Genomic DNA, 14361 nt, shown 5'->3' with positions numbered 1-14361 from the left:
CCATTAATTTGAGTCTTCGCATGAGGAGTGTAGTTAGTTATAAGACCCATCCAGAGTGCTGTAGAAGAACCACACAGGAAAACGTGTAATGCACAAATTTTAAGTTAGAGCTGAGATCTTTGACCATGTGAAAAACAGTAAAACATTGCTAATTCATATGAGCATTGCTCATTCTTGTAAATGCAGTGGTGGAGAGAAAAAGATGTACAATTAGGTATTTGTATTTGAGGGGCAAACTAAGGTTTCATAGCTGCCCATACCCATACCATATGTAAACTTCTGCATGTTTGCAGCATTTAAGACTTCTTGTTTGTTTTTGTTTTTGCAAGGTGGCTTTTAAACATATGTAATATAGTTTAAATAATTGTGGTAGCATTCAAAACATTAATTTTTTTGGAGTTGTTACAATTTTGCTGTATCAGTAACTGTAGAGGAGACAGTCAATTGGGAAACCACAATAATCTATTTGGAACAGTGCTCTCTTTTTGTACGTATTTGTGTCATCTCTACTAAAGTTATCACTAATAAAAAAAATAATCACAATTTGCCAGTTTAACTCAAATCTTAATAGCAGACTGAAGTTTTCTTTAATTGCTGTGACTCCTGAACAATGAGGGATGTTTGCCCGTTGCAATGGCTTACACTCTATTAAAGGAATTTTGAACTTATGTCAGGCAACTAATCGTGCTAACAGAGATGCCTAAAGCAGGCTGCATTACATAAAGGTGAGAGCATGTTCTGTAAAGGGAGCATGAGATAGCAAATTCAGTTCTGATCAGCACTGATACCTACAGGTAGATAACAAAAAGTCTCACCAAACTTGTCTAAATGCAATATACATCTCAAGGTAAAAAGTCATTTATTTCAATTTGTAATAAACACTAATGATTATAAACTGATTTCATTTTTACTGATATGAATTTATGCTACAGCACAAAGCAAGCCTGGCATTATTTTCCTTTTGGTGATAGCTTTGTATGAATTCTGTTAATTTTGATGTTGTTATAATGCATTTGTCCTAGGTGCAACACAAGTTGCTTATCATGGGAAAACATCTCTGTGAGGGAATAGTGGCTAAGTGATGGTCTGACAAGAAGAGATAAGGATGGTGCCAGAAGATCAAGTTGTCTGCTTCCTTTTCTGATTCAAATGAGAACTCTTTCAAAGTGCGGCTGAAGAAAACCAGATACCACAGTGTTCACATAGGTGGGAATGCCAAACGTAGAAATGTTTATGCAGTGAAGAACTTCAGTGGTCAGCACTGCATGTAGCCTGCATCAATGTAACAAAACCTGAGTATGGGGAAAATATTTTTTGTGGTGGGTTGGAATCTTAGTTTCACTTTAGGAGTAATAGCTGTAGCTGTAGTTCATTCTTATCCCTTATAAACTCACACATGAAAATAGTTAGCAAGCTTCACAGATACTTTTTTCAGAAGTTGAATTGCATTCAGGCTTTGTAGGAGAAACAGCTGAAGATGATATAATCTTCCCAATACACAGGACCACAGTTATGATACTGATCTGAATGCAACCGTATCTCTTCGGCATTGTCGCTCAATGAATTTTTCATTGGCTGGTACTAATAGGAGGCTATTTGTTGCTTAGTCTCCCTTCTTCAGTTTCTGAATAAATCTGTATTCCAAGGTAAGAAATACAAACCCTGAGCTTACCTTTAATGTCTCAATTCAATTCTACAACAACTCAATTCACTCTAATAGAAGTAGGTAATGGCAAAGGAAGCACAGCAGAAATGCAAGCCATGAAATGATTCCCTTATACTGTGAGTGTAACTATCCCTTTGAGCTTGATGGGCATTATGTTCTATATTAACACACAGCCCTTCTCCCAGGGATAGCTGCCTTACTCTCCCATCTGCTCTTTAGGATGGGATGTCAGGCTTTTCACTACTCCCTTGATCCTAGTAGAGAGTTCCTTGAAAAGTACAAAATTTTAGGGGCTGAGATAAATGCAGTTTCATAAATGGGGGGGGGAAAAAAGGAGGAAAAAAAAAAGAAGGAAAAGGAAATTTACAAGAAGTGATGTGCAGCACAGTAGCTCACTATATGCTGACTGATGCCCTGTCAGTTCCCAAGCAATGGCAGCCAGCCCTTCACACCGACTCCCTGTTTTTTGCTCAAGACATGGAATTTGCCAAATCTGCCACGTTTCAGATAACAGAAGAGAATAATGATGAATTAGGAACAGTCCCAACCTAACCCATGCCTCAGTTGTCATGGTTTTGTGATTTTTGGTTTTTGGCATTCCACATCATAACATCATGTGGGGCACTGGGAGTTTAACTGTTAATGCCCAAGTTCTGGTTACCTGCCCAGAAGAGAAGATCAACTACATTCCTCAGGGAACTCTGCGGTCACAGAGAGGAGACTTAACTCCTGGCAAGGGCACCTGATGGGCTCTTCTTCGCCCACTCTTCTTCATCGGCTCTCCTCCTGTCTCCCTGCTGCTCAACTGGACTGCACATCTCACCTCAGCGTTGTGGTGAGGCCTATCCACCTTTCGGACATTCTCTCTCTCATTATATTTGATTTATTAGCTTCAATTCTAATTATATTGCATTATGGTGTGTTATCTTGCATTCCGATACTATATTTAGTAAATTAGTTTGTTTCTCCTCAGGTCGTTGCTGCTGTTTTCAATTATTTTGGGGTCCCCTGTTCCCTTTCTTTCCGGAGGCACAGATTTTATGAAATCCCTCTGCCCCGCTAGTCACAGAACTGGGCCAAACCAGCCCGTAAACCATTGACACTCAGTATTGAGTAATACAGAGTAGAAGAAAATGGCTGCAGATTTTATGGAAATAAGTATGTAGAATGTGAACATTTCTCATGGAAGCATTTCAAGAGGCTTTATATTTTCTTGTTTGAAAGGTTGGAGAATGTCAACCTACAAATTCTGAAAGAGTTGACTCATCATGTTTCAAGTTCAGAGGCAAGATATCTATTTGCATGCCATAGGAAAGTTAGAGGCAACCACCCAGGAGAACATCTTTCTGCTTCTATAAGAGCTAGGGCTGGGACTGAACCATGCAGTTGTACCTCTCACCCTATACAGCAGATGTCTCCCAGAGGAGCATGAGGAGAAGAGGCCCATCTCAGCAGGAAGTCAGGGCTAGGAGTGGGCTTATTGCAAAGCTGAATGGTGCACAGCCAGTATTCCCAGGAGCATCGTAACATGTTTGTGACATGTTGCTATATAGACTCCCACTCACACAGACGTATAATACACTATTATCTAATTACATTTGGATAAAACCTAGAATATTAGCAAGAATTGTATTGATAGAAAAAGGCCTGGATGCCATGCATAGTCATTGTCTAATTTGACCAAGAAAGGTTAATTCAGACTAAATCACGTGTGTTCAATAAGATTTCTTCTACAACAGATGAGGGAACATCTAGGAAACATCTAGCAACATCAAATTACAATTTTGAATCTTTGAAGTTCTTTCATTTGATTTTGATTTTTGGAGTGATAAATCATATGTTCTTCATTCCTAAATTCGTTTATTTATACTGTATTTTTCTTTATTCTCTCTCTCTCTTTTTTTTTTTTTTTTTTTTTTAATTAAGAATCACGTATTTAAGAAACAATTGGCTTTTTTTTCCAGCAAGCTTGTTACCTTACAGCCTCTTGGTTCTGGGTTCTGTGCTATAGCACTCAGCAGAACAGCCCTACAGCCCAACAACCTTAGCAAAAAGGCATGCTGACAGCCTCTATTTCAAGCACCATGCTCATGCTCCAGCTACTTGATGTGGTATCACATTTGTTGGCAGGAAACACTTAGAACAACCTGCTACAGAACAGGGATAAAGTGTAGAGATGATTGCTGAACATGTGTGTGAAGGAAATACAATGCCAAGCCTTAGTGGAAAAGCAGAGAGGAAACACCACAAATCAGAAAACAGCTTCAAAGAAAACTTGTACAAATTTCCAATAAAAATATATCATGTACACAGTGCAACTTATCTGAATAAAGTTCAATAAATACATACATACATACATATATATATATACATACATACATACATACATATACATACCTGAAGTGACTTACAGAATAAAGATTTATGCTTTCTCGCATATCTCCTTATGAATACCTGTGGGAAAAAAAAATAATCATAAAATGAATACTTAGTTAAAGCATATTGTTTTTAACCGTTATTTAGTACCAAACAATTGTCTCCACAGTACATAAAAATAAAGTTAATCAGGCACAGGAGTGAAATATCAGGTATTTAGAGTATTAGTAACTCTAGCAGCAGTTCCAAAGGCAACTGCCCAAGCTACTGTAGTAAGTCAGAAAAGCCAGTTTTATGTGAGTTATTGTAATTTGTTTTCCTCCAGCAATCTAAAACTTCAATCAAGGATGTTTTTTTCCTGTTTTAAGCAAATCTCTGCATATAATCATAACTCTATCTTATCTTCCAGTATAAAATGTCTTATTTTAGTCTTTAATGTGTGCATTCTATTTGATAAAATAAATGTATTGTATTATCTGTATGTTTCATATCTCTACTAAAAATATCCTGGCATATAATCAATGGCTAAACATTCTTGTCTTCAGAACCATACTTCTAGTTCACTAAGTTGTTCTATTTTTTAAACCAACAGTTTATTCTACTTCTATTTCCATAGAACTGCATGATTTCCTGTTGCTGACATGAAGCTGCTGCTTTTTCTAATGATCAGCACCTGTCAACGAGTCTTAAAGTAGGGAAAGAGAACAATCTTGTCTTAAACCTAATGGAAAGAAGTGGGTATAGTGCAACATTTGAGTTCTGGTATATATTTTGGTGTTTGCACTCTACAACTACCTGAAAGGAGGTTGTGACATGGGTGCCAGCTTCTTCTCCTGCATTAGTAGGAAGAAGTTACATAGTTTACAAAATTATTGCAACACTTGGGCTTTAGTATGATTTAAATAAAATACTTTTAGAAAATTCAATAAACCTACACAACCAAAAAAGAGCTGTTCTTGTGAGAGTTTTCCTGAATAGTTCAAGGACTAATGCTATAGTGTATAACAGTGAAAAATACTATCCTGGAGCATGGGAGAAACTTGATAGTTTGCAACATATTCTGTAACTTCATCCTTGATATAATTTGGGTGTGCAGCAATCCAGCTTCTTTCTATATTTTGACTGAAGAACTGAAGAAACAGTATTTAATACACAAAAGTAAGCCATGTTCAGTAAGAAATTTGGCTATGTATAACATATTTTCAAAAGTAGTATTTAGAAAAAAACTACATGGAAAACAAGAAGGGTATAAGGAAAACAATTCAGCAACCTTTTGGAATGAACTGTAGAGACTTGAAACTACTGGCAAAGAAACTGCCTTCTCCTGCTTATTTATCTTGTGTTTTAGGGCAGTGGCAAAGTTTTTGGAAAATAAATAGGTTGCTTTCCAATGGAAACAACTTGCAAGATCTGGAATATTACCAAGTATCTAATGGCATTATAAAAGTGTTGCTGGGAAAGATAGCAGATGGTGCAGTTGTAGTTGTGCATAACTGATATGCAATTGTATACAAAGTTATCTGTAATGCCTATTCAGTTGTTCTCTGTGGTGTTTTTTTTTTGTTTTTTTTTTTGTTTGTTTGTTTTTTAAATTAATGTATTTATGTTACCTAAAACCACAACATAAGCACTATAGATGGAAAGCTCACTATATTTGATAGGCCGACATGGCTAAAAAAGTATATGAGCTCTACAACTGTGACATAGGTCACAGAAGTTGGGCAAGTTTGCAAAGTGTAAAAAAAGAACAGAGTATGGCAATGAACAATGATCAGATTGCTAGTGATGATGCTTTGATGGTGCTTCCACCTAAAGTAATGCAATCAATAGGAAAATCTGTGTGAGGCAGATGTGGTAAAGGGAGTTTCACTTCAGACAGTAATTTCATACCTTACTATAATCTTAATAATATATCTAGCACCTTGTTGAAAGCCTCAGTAACTCAGTAGCTCAGTGCTATGCAATTGTAATGTAACAGTATTCTTTGAAGCAGATGCCTGCCTTGGAGAAAGAATTTCTGAAACTGGAAAAGCACAGATGGATAATTTGAAAAACCAACTTGTGGTGATGTACATAAAGATGATCTAAGAAGGACAGAGAGAGATGTCTGGGTTAAAAACCATGCTTTGCAACAAAGTTGTTTGTCTCATTGCAACTAACCTGTGTGGTGGCTGAAAACATGCACAGTGACAGCGCTGTTGGTAAGTATGCTGCATTTAAGTCATTATAATGAAAACTAGAAGAAGAAGAAGTCTATGGGGCCAGATGAGATCCACCTGAGAGTGTTGAGGGAACTGGTGGAGGTGATAGCTGAGCCGCTTTCCATCATCTATCAGTGCTCCTTGTTGACTGGTGAGGTCCCAGAAGACTGGAGGCTTGCCAATGTGACTCCCATTTACAAGAAAGGTCGTAAGGAGGATCTGGGGAACTACAGGCCTGTTAGCCTGACCTCGGTGCCAGGGAAGGTTATGGAGCAGATTGTCTTGAGGGAGATCATGCGGCATGTGCGGGATGACTGAGGGATCAGGCCTAGCCAGCATGGGTTCATGAAGGGCAGGTCCTGTTTGACCAATCTGATCTCCTTCTATGATCTAGTGACCCATCTGGTGGATGAGGGAAAGGCTGTTGATGTGGTCTACCTAGACTTCAGCAAAGCCTTTGACACTGTCTCCCACAGTATTCTCCTGCAGAAGCTGGCAGCCCGAGGCTTGGAGGCTTGGATGGGTACACTCTTGGCTGGGTAAGGAACTGGCTGGAGGGCATGACCCAGAGAGTGGTGGTGAATGGAGTTAAGTCCAGCTGGCGAGCGGTCACAAGTGATGTTCCCCAGGGGTCGGTGCTGGGGCCTGTCCTCTTCAATATCTTTATTGATGACCTGGATGAGGGCATTGAGTGCACCCTCAGTAAATTCGCAGATGACACCAAATTGGCTGGAAGTGTGGATCTGCCTGGGGGTAGCGAGGCCATACAGAGGGATCTGGACAGGCTGGAGAGCTGGGCTGAAGCCAACAGGATGAGGTTTAACAAGACCAAATGCTGGGTCCTGCACTTCGGCCACAACAACCCCAGGCGACGCTACAGGCTTGGGGCGGTGTGGCTGGAGGACTGCGTAGAGGAAATGGACCTGGGGGTATTGATTGATGCTCGGCTGAACATGAGCCGACAGTGTGCCCAGGTGGCCAAGAAGGCCAATGGCATCCTGGCTTGCATCAGAAACAGTGTTGCCAGCAGGAGCAGAGAGGTGATTGTTCCCCTGTACTCAGCACTAGTGAGGCCGCACCTCGAGTACTGTGTCCAGTTTTGGGCCCCTCACTGCAAGAAAGACATTGAGGCCCTGGAACGTGTTCAAAGGAGGGCAACAAAGCTGGTGAGAGGTCTGGAACACAGGCCATATGAGGAGAGGCTGAAGGAGCTGGGAATGTTCAGCCTGGAGAAGAGGAGGCTCAGGGGAGACCTCATTGCTCTCTATAACTTCCTGAAGGGAGGTTGTAGTGAGCTGGGGGTCGGCCTCTTCTCTCGTGTCATTAGTGATAGGACCAGAGGGAATGGTTTCAAGCTACGGCAGGGGAGATTCAAGCTGGACATTAGGAAGTATTACTTTTCAGAAAGGGTGGTCAGGCACTGGAATGGACTGCCCAGGGAGGTGGTGGAGTCGCCGACTCTAGGGGTGTTCAAGGAAAGACTGGATGTTATGTTGAGGGACATGGTTTAGTGGGAGCTATTGGTAATAGGTGAACAGTTGGACTGGATGATCTTTTAGTCTTTTCCAACCTTGGTGATTCTATGAAAAAAAAAGGTTATTTATTTAGGCAGCCTTACATGGGGCCTAAATCTCTTCAGGCTCTTATGTCTCGCATTACCATAAAAACCCCTTTGGTGGCAGTGTGTGTGGGGAAATTCTTTACAGGGAGAGTGGTGAGGTGCTGGAACAGACTGTTCAGAGAGGTTGTGGATGCCCCGACCCTGGAGGTGTTCAAGGCCAGGTTGGATGGGGCCCTGGGCAGCCTGGTCTAATATTAAATGTGGAGGTTGGAGGCCCTGCCTGTGGCAGGGGGGTTGGAGCTTCATGATCCTTGAGGTTCCTTCCAACCCTGTGATTCTGTATGCGGAGGCCACCCCCGGCAAGATGTACACACACAAACTGACCAGAAAGCAGAGAGACAGAACGTGCCCTTGCAGGCCTTCTGCCGGCTGCCCTAACGCCGCAGTCCGTCTCCTGGTGGCCCCGAGGTTGCGGAGCGGGAACCATTCTAGCTCCAACAGGTGTGACCGGGCTCGAGGCAGTGCCGATGCCCTGAGGAGCGCCATTATCACGCTGCAGGCAAACGGCACGCAACACACGCGACCTTCCCACCCGGTCGGGTCGGGCCGGGCCCTGCCCGGCGCCTGCGCAGCGTGGCACCGCCTCCCCGTAAACAGCACCGTCACGTGAGCGGCCGGGCCCGGCGCGGCGCCGCTCGCCTGACGCCGCGGGGGCGCGCTTACGGGAAGCGGGCACGCGGCCGGCACCGCCAGCCCTGCCCAGCCCAGCCAGCCAGCCGCGCCAGGCCGGGACGGAACCAGCCGCGGCAGGGGGAGCCCCGCTCCCGCAGGCCGCCCTCTATCCCTTCACCGCGGCATCCGCGTCCTTCCTGCCGGGGCAGCGCCGGGCGGCGGAGTAGGGTAAGTGGCCGTCGCCGGGCCGCGGCAGGGCGAGGGGGCGAGGGCAGCGCCGCGCGGCCTCGCCCCGCTGTCCCGGGGCGTGGCGGGGGGACGAGGCCTGGTGTGGCAAGGCCGCGCCCGGCCCGTTGGCGGGGCCCAGAGTCGCGGCTGGGGCCGGGCAGGCCGCGGCCTGCTTCCGTCGTACGGACGGAGCGCGGGCCGGGCGCGGAGGCGGCCTTCCTCTGCCCCGCGGGCCTGGCGGGAGCTCCCGGCCCCGCTCCGCCGGCGATGACCTTGTGGAGGCCGCAGGCCTTTGGCCGGCCGGGGCCGGGCTTCGCGGTATGGTACGGCCCGGCCCTGGCTGCTCGCGCATGCGGCGGACTGCTTGTCTGCCCCGGGGCCCGGCCCGTGCCCCCTGTCGTGGTCCTGCCCGCCATGCGCTACCCCACGTGGGCGAAGCCTTCATCCTTCGCTGCTCTTGCCTATTTTCACCTCTGCTGCCTTCTTGCCCCACGCAAATCTGGCAAACAAACGCCAGTTTAGAACCAGCTGTGCCTCTGCTATTGGCCTGACCTGCTGCGGGCTCCTCCTCCCATTCCTCATACTTAGCATCATCAACAATTCCCGTGTTTAGCTCTTGTGTACAGTACTCGCTTTAGGAAGCGTGGCACAAAATATGGTCATCTGGGGTGCCCGGGGGAGGCTGTGGCCTGGCTTTTCCGAATCCTGATTTTGAATGGTATGGTTTTCCAGGGGCAGTGTGTCTACGCTTCCTTTCTAGTATTGAAGTGTAGATACCTAATATGCATCATATATTAGGAGAGCTATCAGTCATGTTAACACGTATTCCTTCAATATAGTCTGTATGATGGAGACATAGCCATGCAGTGAGCAGCTGTATTCAGAACACACTTGGATGCTTTCCTGTGTGAACTAGAGAACCTGCTTTAGTGATGGGGTTGGACTACGTGATCCTCAACAGTCCCTTTCAACTACTACAGTTCTGTGACTGGGAGAGGAGCACTGCTCACTGTAGGGTGAATTAATAGAAATAGTGTGTGGAATAGAGCATAAAAATGGTTAAGAGAATGCAGGAGCATACAACGACAGCAGGCGCAATGTACAAATTCTCGTGGCAGCATTGTCTTTTAGATGGTTGTTATTCTGTTATGTGGTCTATGTGTTTCCATTTGGTACTAACATCACAAAACTGAGGAAATACGGTAGGATAATATGTGATGATTGTGAATATGGCTTTTCTTTAACAGTATTAATTCACATTAATTGTGCTTAATAAATTAATCTGTTAAAGTTTGGGAAACACCCAGTGGAGGAGATCTGTGTTTTGTATTTCTTGAGGTAGTCTTGAGGTGGTCTTTATGCTTAGTTTGTAGCTTGCCACAGAACTGTGGTCAGCTCTCTTTTTGCTTCACTACAAAGATTTTTCTTCGCATTTCAGTTCTGCTTTGAAGATTACACTTAAAATCAAAACATTTAGCTATTTTTTAACTATCATTGTCTGTTTTTCAACCATTTGTTTTTTGCAAGTATGTTACATTTGTTAACCCTCATGAATTTTAAGGAGCTGAAAGAGCATCTAGAACTCCAAATCATGTTGAACTAGATCTAATTCAGCATAGTTGTCACAGTGTAGAATTGGTTCTTAAGTTGTCTCTAAGAAAACTAAAGCTCGAAGAACTGTTTAATAAGTCTGCTGTACTTCTGTGACCGCTTTGGTGTGCTTGACTCTACTCTTAAATGGAGTAAACGCAGCTCGTGTGAAGGGCTGAGTATGGAACTATGTTAGCTGTTAACTTTCTGAAAGTCTTCAGTTTTTTAAATTTAATTTTCCCTGAACAATGTAAGTATTATCGAATCCAAATCATAAAAATGTTAAGAAAGAAATTATTTCTAGGAAATAATAGCCTTTCATTATCTTGCCTGTCATGTCAGATACCTTTTATGACTAAGGGAATACTTTTAAAAGATAGTATTTGGAAATAGAAATGACAAAGTGCAGTGAAGAGGATATGAGTGTTCATTATATAACAGCAAAATGAGAAATATGGGCAGCTTCTGACATGCATCTGAATGATATCAGTGTGATCTCATGGGGGGTGTTATATTGCCATGGAAAATCTCCCAAGATTTCACCACTCAGCATCTATTTCTGAAAATCCTAATTCTTGGGTGCGTTTCCAAATGAATCATATCAGAGAGAGTGAGAAATTCAACAAGTGTTAGGAATGAAGTTGCTCTATCTGGGACAACTGACAAGCAGTCAATGTAACGTATTGCAAAGCTTAACACTTAGGCTGTGTTCAAACTTAAACTACCATCTTGAGTTGATCAAGTTGACATCTTGAGTTGAAAAGTAGGCCCTTGTGAACCTAATGAGATTCAACAGGTTTTACACTTGGGTCAAGGTAATCCCACATATGTATACAAACTGGGAGAAGAACTCCTTGAGAGTAGCTCTGCTGAGAAAGACTTAGGGGTGTCCTTGTTGATGGAAAACTGAACGTGAGCCAGCAGTGCATGCTTGCAGCCTAGAAGGCCAATGGTATCCCAGGCTCCATCAGAAGAGGGCTGACCAGCAGGGTGAGGGAGGTGACTATCAACCTCTACTCTGCCCTTGTGAGGCCCCATCTGAAGTACTGGGTCCAGGTCTGGGGCACCCAACACAGAAAAGGTGTGGAACACTGGGGGAGTGAGAAGGGCCACAAAGATGGTCAAAAGGGCTGTAGCACCTCTCCTGTGAAGATAGACTAAAGGAACTGGGCTTGTTCACCCTAGAAAGGAGAAGGCTGTGAGGAGACCTCGTTGCAGTCTTCCAATGTTTAAAGGGAGTTCATAAGCAAGAGGGAAGTCAACTTCTTACATGGGTAGGTAGTGATAAAACAAGGGGAATAGTTTTAAACTAAAAGAGGAGAGATTTAGATTAGATGTCAGGGGAAAACTTTTCGCTGAGAGTGGTGAGGTGCTGGAACAGGTTGCTGAGAGAGACTGTGGATGTTCTGTCCCTGGAGGTGTTTAAGGCAAGGTTGGATAGGGCTCTGGGCAACCCAATCTAGTACTTGATCTAGTGGCTGACAACTCTGCCTGCAGCAGGAGTTGAAACTTGGTGATCCTTGAGGTCATTTCCAACCCAAACCATTCTGTGATTCTATGATAAAGCAATTATTCAGGAATTTAAGGGTGGAGGGGGGAGGGTGGGGAGTGGAAGAATTTAGCATTAGTTATGGAAAAGGAGACCTCTGGAGGTCCTTCCAACTCCTACAGTTCTGTGCTTCTGTGAAAATCTGTCTAGGCTTTTTTATTTTCAGGGGAATATTTCTTCTTAGTGGGCTTATAAATTCTAGCGTTGTATAGAGAGATCTGTAATGTGTCTGTGAGTGATATAAAAAAATATAATCTTTCTTTGTTAACTTCGTGAGATTCAACAGTATTCACAGAGGGGATGGTCCAGCAAAGGAAAGAGGTCTGCTTTATGACATATGTTTGAAGGATATCCCAGCATTAAGTTGTTTTTGTGACTGAGCACAACTTCTAGTGCAACACTTAATTCCTCTGCTAACAGCTGAAGTGAAAAACATTTTATTCGAAGAGTGGTTAATGTGTTGAAAGAATTAATTTTATTTTGTGTGATACAATTTCATCTTGTATAATTGGGAAAATATTTATCTTTTCTGCATTTCTTTGTCTTTTAACTTAAACCATTTTTTGAAATTTATTTTACTTCCTGGTCACTGAAGGAGAACAGGAGACATAGATACTTATGGGATGATGTTTTCGGCATACAGCTTTATCAGTGTACCTGCTATACACAGTCCTGATGTTTCAGACACGCCTTCTGACTGTGTTGCTTTTAGACGTATCTTTGATGGTGTCCTGTTTGATGAGAGGTTGGTAAATTAGATCAAATCTGATTATTCTCAAAGGCCAAAGCTTAGCAAACCACATTGTGCGTTTTGTTTGATTTATCAATTTTCTTGTTTGTTTTGTTTTTGATAAAGAGCACTGACATTTTCTGTAGTAAATCTGAACTCAGGTGTTCATAAATCAAATCTTCTCATCCTGTGAAAAGCATTTTGTCATTTATTTTTTGAAGACTGTCCTCTATGATGGGATTTGAGACAGTATAAACGAGGGTAAAAACAGATGATGTGGGAGCTGTAAAGATCCAATTTAGTTACTGGCTCTGCCACTGGCGTATTGCCTAATATTGATTTCCTTCTTTATCCCACGATGTGTTTAGGTTGCGAGCTCTGTTGGCTAGAACCTGTTCTACTGTGGAGAACATGAGTCTCTCACTTGTGGCTTTTGGTGCTGTGTTGTCTATAAGCATTGTAAGACTAAATACAGCTTCTAATGCTGAAAACATGGACACACGACAGCTTAGCATTAATTTTCATCTAGGCAATAGTAACCTTAAACATTAAGGTTTTGTATACATGGAAGTAGGAGAGTAAGAGTAAAACTTGCCTGTGCTCAGCAGGTGACGCTGGTTGATGGGTGAGTTACAACTATTAGAATATGAGGGGCACTTGAGGTGGTTTGTCAGCTCCGTGGAGTAAAGCATCTGGTGTGCTGAATGCTCTTTTTAGGTACTGTGTTTACAAAAACACTCGGAAGAGGATTGCCTAAACCCCAGTTAGCAACTCTGTGTCAGTTCAGATACAGTTTCTTTCTATTTTGTTGGAAGGCTGTTCTTATCATTTATGGCTGATGATGCAGTGTCAGCTTTTTGCGTATGTTTTGATCTCTAAGAAACAGTTTATCCAAATAGCTGTGTTCCATTTATACACTTTTCTGACCAGCGCTCTTAATTTCTATGGCTTGAGGAAATGAATGTCATTTGAGACTTCTGTGGAGTTTGTTACCTGCTGTTTAGACCAGTCTTGCTCTGGTTATTTGGTGTGTGCAAGCTGATGGAAAGTGTGTGCAGGACAACAGGCCAAGTCGCTTGTTTTCAACATTGCTGTGTTTCTAACATCAGTCCAGTCGATAGCTAGATTTAGGAAACCTTTTAGAAGCATCAGCTGAGTTCAGTGAATTGAAAAGAAAGTCTGTTCAGGAATGTAGATAAATGAAATGGGAAGAATTACAATGTCACTATGCTGTCTTCAGCAGCTTCAGACTTACTGAGTCAAGTAGATCAGTTACGTAGGTGGGATCTCCAGCGCCTAGAATGCAGAGTATCCTGACTAGGAAGAGTGAGCTTTTTTCCTTTCTTTGCTTAGTTTTTCAGATGTTTTTCCTGTCTGTTCCAAATCTCAGGCAATTATTACTATTTTTTTAAATAGAACTGCAGTATTCTTCTAATGTGTTAAATTCTGAGGACTTCATAAGCCGGACTTCATTTTAAAGAGACAATTATTAAAAATACAGGAACTTTATATGCTTAAATGTAAAATACAATCTGTGCAGAAGAGGAAAGAAATTTTTAAAAATGTTTTTAAAAATCTTGTCTAGCAAGAAGTATGTGTGTTTGTTTTTTTTTTATCAGTCCCTCCAGGGACTCACGTGATGATTGATCTAGTAGTCATAGGAGTACTTTTTCAAAACTTGGTATGGTGCAAATGATGCAAAGAATTGAACATTCGCGTCTTGAACAAAGTAAGGCAAAATTTTGATTCCACGTGCTTTGCTGGCATACTTCTCTAACTGTCTTAGCA

The 14361-nt window shown here is 42.6% G+C and overlaps 1 protein-coding gene across 4 annotated transcripts in view; it reads left to right on the top strand.

The window, feature by feature from the left end:
* Nucleotides 1-8435: 8435 nt before the first annotated feature.
* Nucleotides 8436-14361, top strand: part of PHF3 (PHD finger protein 3) — a 46340-nt gene continuing 40414 nt past the window's right edge. For 3 of the 4 annotated variants that reach the window (XM_085217838.1, XM_085217839.1, XM_085217836.1), the window contains exon 1: nt 8437-8704. The gene's annotated coding sequence lies outside the window, so the exon portion shown is untranslated. Of the gene's footprint in view, nt 8705-14361 lie in introns of all 4 variants that reach the window. The other variant, XM_085217835.1, reaches the window with a different exon arrangement.

Source organism: Meleagris gallopavo, chromosome 2 (genome assembly GCF_905368555.1).
Source record: "Meleagris gallopavo chromosome 2, MGAL_WU_HG_1.1, whole genome shotgun sequence".
NCBI classification, from domain to species: Eukaryota; Metazoa; Chordata; class Aves; order Galliformes; family Phasianidae; genus Meleagris; species Meleagris gallopavo.
Note: the sequence above shows the minus strand (reverse complement) of the source record. Positions and strands in the feature narration are given on the sequence as shown.